This window comes from Equus przewalskii, chromosome 17 (assembly GCF_037783145.1).
Source record: "Equus przewalskii isolate Varuska chromosome 17, EquPr2, whole genome shotgun sequence".
NCBI classification, from domain to species: domain Eukaryota; kingdom Metazoa; phylum Chordata; class Mammalia; order Perissodactyla; family Equidae; genus Equus; species Equus przewalskii.
This window is the reverse complement of record NC_091847.1, coordinates 75,904,580-75,910,579: the sequence shown is the minus strand read 5'-3', so window position 1 is coordinate 75,910,579 and position 6,000 is coordinate 75,904,580. Positions and strand designations below refer to the sequence as shown.

At 44.6% G+C, this 6,000-nt stretch overlaps 1 protein-coding gene across 9 annotated transcripts in view; it reads left to right on the top strand.

Moving 5' to 3' along the window:
• The first annotated feature begins 1,486 nt into the window (after positions 1-1,486).
• ALS2 (alsin Rho guanine nucleotide exchange factor ALS2) overlaps positions 1,487-6,000 on the top strand; it is a 72,333-nt gene continuing 67,819 nt past the window's right edge. For 2 of the 9 annotated variants that reach the window (XM_070580717.1, XM_070580711.1), the window contains exon 1: positions 1,665-1,751. The gene's annotated coding sequence lies outside the window, so the exon portion shown is untranslated. Of the gene's footprint in view, positions 2,113-6,000 lie in introns of all 9 variants that reach the window. The other 7 variants (XM_070580709.1, XM_070580715.1, XR_011528525.1 and 4 more) reach the window with 7 other exon arrangements.

Genomic DNA, 6,000 nt, shown 5'->3' with positions numbered 1-6,000 from the left:
TTTCTTTTCAACGGTCGCATAGAATGGTTCCATTCCTAGACAGTAACATTAGATTCCATAACTAGGAGGTGACTACTGGTTTCAGTAGATCTGAAAAAGCACAGATTGCAGATTGGAATGAGCAAGAGTGGGAGTTCAGAAAGCAGAGATAGAAAAGTAGGTTGCAAAAGAAGGGAGACAGAAGAAAAAGAAATTAAAGATGGGATAGGCAGGAACAGGCTTCTATACTGAAGAGTTAGAGTGACAAGAGAGGCGAAACTTGAAAATACACAAAAGAGAAGGGATAAGTAATGAAGCAGTCTCTAAAGTGATTGATCCTGAGTTCAGCTGTCATCCTTGAGATGACAGAACCCCTCTTCCAAGGAGAAAGAGGGAGAAGGAAAGGAAGGCTGGGGCTGCAGGTAGGTTTTGTAATAGTGGCTGGTGGGAGTTAAGGAAATTCATCCCTAGTGGTCTCATTTTCCTCAGAAATGCAGAAGGCAAAGTATTTTATCTTTTATTTTTTAAAATTTTTTACCAAAGAGGATGGGTGGGTAGAGTTCAGCAAGAAGTTAGGAGAGTGTCCGGGGTGGGAACAGCAGGGGACAGGAACAGGAGAAATTCTGAGCAGCAACGTGGTAAGGACTGTTTTAGTCTTAGCAAGATTGCCTGGCTGCACGGAACTGTCGACTGAAATTGGACAGCTGTGGTTTGCAGCGGTGCTGGTTCTCAGGGTTGTGATTTCCAGCACTGGTGCAAGAGTGGACAAGGTTGGCTGAATTGTCGCAAACTAACGGTTTTGCAGGTGGGTGGAAGATCAAGGAGACAACTGAGTTGAGTGTTGGTGAACGTGATACACCATTTATGCACAGCAGCTTCCGACGCTGACTGCACATCTGTCGTCGATGGTCTGAATACGAGCTTGCAGGTCCAGCGGTGGCACACTGCCCAGCAGCAGAGTCGGCACCTACTGTGAGCCCAGAGTGGCGGCTCGGGAAAATCTTCCTGAGAGGACTTGGGGGTGCGAGCTGAGTCGGGGTGGGGCTGTGGCTGCGACAAGCAGGCTGTCGTGAAACCGTGCTGGGCAAGAAAACTGGTTTTACTCTGGATATTGGGGAGCCCTGTGGGGATTATCGGAGAGGCCAATTCATTTCCCCCTACCCCACTCGATCCTTGGGGGTGGCAACTAAGTAGCAAAAACCGTGTGGTCACGGGGGCAACCAGCGCCGCGTGGCGATGACGTCACTCGCGGGGGCGGGAGCGACCACCGTCAGGGTACAGTCCATGGAGGCAGTTTGAAGATATTTTAGCCTTTTCACTATAAAGAGTAGCAAACTTATCCTTCTGACTCTTGCAGTTTGGGGTGGCAGCAAAACGACTGACGCCCCAGACGTTCTCATCACTGTTTGTCACCACCGGAGCGCTCCGAGTAGGGGGCAGGGCCCGGCGACTCCGTGTTACGTCATCGCCCAAGTGCGTCCCGGCGCCGGCGGCTTCGCCCTGCTCTAAGGGCGGGGCAGCACTCCTGAGAGCCCAGCCCGCAGTGCTGAAGGCCGCTTGGCTAATTTTGATCCCTATCAGACGCCGTCGGCATCCCCCCCTCCCCCCCCAACTTCGGGAGCCGTCCCCTCCCGCCGTCGCACACGCCGGCCGCCCGCAGCCCCGCCCCCGCCAGGAGGCCCCGCCCCCCGTGAATCAGCTGATCTCGCGGGCCCGCCGGGCTGCCGCGCTCGCGCCGGATGGAGACCGCGGTGCCGCCGGCGAAGCGTGAGGTGAGCGGGCGCGGGCTTGGGCCGGCCCGTGGCTTCGGAGGGCCGGTCGGCCGGGGCCTCCTGTGTGCGGGAGGCCGGGTCGGGGAGACAGGCGGAGGCGCGGGCCGCGAGCGCGCTGCGGGGACCCACGGAGGCGCCTCCGCGCCTTCCGAAGCCGGCGTCCGACCCACGGCGCCCGCCTGTCGAGGGCACCCAGCGCGGCCCTCAATCCCGGCCCCGGCTGCCCCGCTCGCCCCGGTCCGCCCTCCCGGACGGCGCCGCCGCGTGAGACCCCTTCCCGAGCCCTCCCGCCTGCCCGCGAGCTCCCCTCCGCCCCCTCGTTCGCGAGGGTTTGCTGGCCGCCCGCTCGCGGCGCCGGCAGGTGGAGCGGGGGCCCTGGCCGCCGGCCGTGGGAGGTCCCGGGCGGGTTGCCCCGGGATGCGGATCGCCGCGGGCGGGGACCGAGGGACTCGGTGCCTTGAAAGGCGGTTGCGGAAAAAGAGGATGACTTTGCTGGGAGGAATTAGTAGTTTAGCCGAGTCCTTTGGCGTGTCACGGGTCTCTCCGAGGGTGGTCAGTGCTCTGAGAAGCGAGGACAGGAAAAGGACAGGGGCTCGGGTGAGGAGATGGTCCTGATGCTGACGTCGGCGCCCCGGGTGCGGGGATGCTTCGGGGACGAGCAGCTGCAGGTTGGCGTAAATGCTGTGCTGCTGCTTAGGGCTGTGATGGGGAGGGAAGAGGAGCACCGCCCTGGCTCCAGTGGCGTATCCAAGCGCGGTATTCTCTTTCTGGTGTAGGATGGAAAAGGAAATAACTCTTGAGCACAAACGCAGATCCTTAGTCTGTTGCCTTTTTGATGTCTTGGCTGTAAATGTTCTCTAAAAGGCTTTAAGAATAAAATCGTGTAAGGTGTTTTTATTCTGAACAGGTACAAAAATTTAGCAAATCTATTGGCCCATTGTTTTCCCAGTTTATCTTGAACGTGAATGGTTTGGAGTGACCACTTGACTTTTGAGTTAATGAATACTTAAAGAGTTTAAAGCAGTGAAATATTAGCTTTCGCAGTAAATTGCAGTATCTCAATCTTAATAATATAAGGACAGTGGTTAAGATCCTAGGCTTTGCATCTGGACATACCTGGGGTCACAGCATCTTAAGTCTTTGACTTTGGGAAAGTTGCTTAACTTCTCTGCCTCTTTGGGAGTAAAAGTACCTTCCTCATAGTCGTGCATTTACATTTAATGGTTCATATATTATAATCATGTTCATATGTCGTGTTCCTGACACATGGTAAATATTCAAAACGTGTTGGTTATTTTTATTGTTAGTAATTTCTTCTTTAACTATGTCATGACCCAAACTGACTCTTTGTTTTCTGAATGATGGGAAAGAACTGAATATTTAGAAAAGAACTATAGTTCACTTTAAAATCAAGCAATATTTTACAGGTAATTTTATGATACATTGACTTATAGTTAAAGAAAAGACGATTTCAGGTTGGTCTGTAGTATCTTTGATATTCAATAAGGGCGTTTTAATGTGGAAAAGATGCTGATGGAATCTATTCCTAGTTTAAATTTATTACTTAGTCGGCAAACTGTGACTAGTATTGGCAGATTCAAGGTGCATAGTTATAGCAAGAAAAGTCCAAAGCTGTTTCACAGTGTTCACATTTGAAAAGGTAATGATGCAGAAAGTAAAGTACCAAACAGCTCAGTTTAGGGGGAAATCTGAGTGGCATTATGTAAATCTCTTATTTTTTAAAATAAATTTAAGCAATGTGAACTGGAGTCCCGTCTCCAAATTTCAACCTTTCAGGATTTAGGTTGTCATTTGAAACACTTACTTTGGGCATTTTGACTGTTAAAGAAACAAAGGGAATGTTGAGAACTTCTCTGAGACCTGATTTTAGTTTTTGTGTGATTAGGTGGGAAGAGTACAATTAATTTTCTACCTTTTCATGAAAAACATGAAATTTAATTCAGTATTGCTGGGTCCATTCTAAAGGTGCTTCCGAAGAATATGACTACTTGTAGAAATCTTCTATTATTCTGTATTAATATGAAACTTGTTAAGGTATGAATTGAAAAACCAGGAAGGAAGATAAAGACTGGTGATTTTTGAGGTGGTGTAGGAGAAAGCCCGCTTTCATGTAGTGTGAGCTTGAACCCCTTTCCCACACTCGGAGAGCTGCTGTGAGAATTTTAAAGACTGTGAAATCATTTAGCTCTTTTTATAACTTTGTGGAGTTAAACCTACCACATATTCCAACTGTATACAGATTTTTCTAGTAGAGTTTTTTTTAACAAATTTTTTTTCTTTAACTCTTCTCCATTGGTTACCAAATACTTCAGTCATCAGTAATAAGAAAGTAGTAGATTTTGCAGGATATCAGTCTTTAAGAAATTCATGGTAACCACAAATAAAATAGCAACAACCTGTGACGTGGTTGTTTTTAGTATTGCATTTATTTCCCTGTCCCCATCTCCTGTTCCTCTATAAATGTAGCAGTGCGTCCTTACATAATGTCTTCATGTTTTCCTGCATCACATAATTGGTAGAATAGCTGGATAGTTGGTAAAGGAGCTGAAGTAATTGATGCATATGGGTAGAGCAAAAATATTTAAGTCAGCAAGGTAATGAGTAGTTTATTGGGCTCTCTATAGAGTTACTCTTTTATTGTAGAGTTCTTTTTTGAAGAAAATGTACAGTTCTCTCAATTCCTGTGAGATAAAGAGTGGGACCGTTTGGTAGAGTTTCACTTGGCTGCTCGTGAGTTATGCTCAGAGAGAAGATCAGCTTTAGTCTCATTAATTCCACAAATTGATCAACTCATGTTCCCCTTAATTAGCACATATTATTTAAATATTGTTTTTTTCTGAGTTGTCATACAGTTCTTCAGTTCACATGACCTCCGTATTAGGAAGGTGGTGGTTGGACCCAACAATGGCATCTGAGTGGTTAACCATCATTCCAGGGTTTTCTTTCACAAGCTAAATTTTTGTCGAGCCAAATTCTTAACTAAACTTGGGGCAATTACCCAAGCAAACATGTAACAAAAATGATTATAGCATCTCTTAAAATAGCAATAAGGTAGAACAGTCCAGCTGTACTTTAGTAGGGAAATGGATAAACTATGGTTTATTCATTCAATGGAATACTATTCTGTAGTTAAAATGAATGAACTAGATCTGTGCTTATCAACATGGATGCATCTCAAATACATGGTATTGAGTGAGAAAACCAAGTTGCCAAACTATATATATAGTATGATGCATTTATGTAGAGTTTTAAAACAATATAGCGTGCATTGTTTATTGATACATATGTATGTAGTGAATATGTAAAAGTATAAGAACATACTTGGAAATGAGACACATTAAATTTAGGAATATTGGTTAACTGGAGAAGAAAGGTTTGAGTGGAGCTCCTTCAGAACTATGTATAACGTTTCCTTTTATTTTAAAGAAAGCTGAAGCAAATGTAGAAATATGTTAATATCTGCTAAAACTGAGTGATGGGTACATGGGTTTATTCTTTCTTTCTTACAGATTTATGTATGATTAAGATCATTTGTGAAACTAGCACTTTAAAATTTTTATTTAATTTATTACCCAGAAAAAATAAATATATATATGTTTTAATAATCAGGGCTCTCTCCCAGTATGTGTTATTTATTTTACTTTCTAGTCTCAATGTAGTCCACTCTGGAAAAATAATTCTTTCCTCACTGCAATAGTAAAACAATGTACCAGTGCAGCTCGACTATGTAAAGCTTTTCTAAGGAGAGGAGACAGACCAATTATTTAGTTAATTTTACTTTGCTCTTTGACTTGTGCTCCTGGGGAAATGCTTTTCTTAGGATATGAAGAATGGTCTTTCTTAAAAGGCTTCAGGGGAATTTAAATTCTAGAGAATTTTGGGAAATGCAGGCATATACTGATCATAAATTCTCGAAGTATAGGGGAGCAGATAATATAAAGCCCTAAAAGGAATTTGGACGGAGGGACTCAGATACAAAATTACTACAGATATTGTGTGGTCATTAACACTTACTTTTTAAAGTTTGAGTTGGTTACATTTTATTACAATATGGTAAACCTGAGATTATACTGTGAATGCAGGTGTCCTGGTTATTGCTCAAAGAAAATAATTCTCTCTTTACAGGTATTAAGAAGTAAACATGATGACAATGTGTTCAATGGTTGAGTAGTGAATAGCAAATTTAATAGATGATCCTTAATATAACCTCAGTATTTAAACTTGAGTT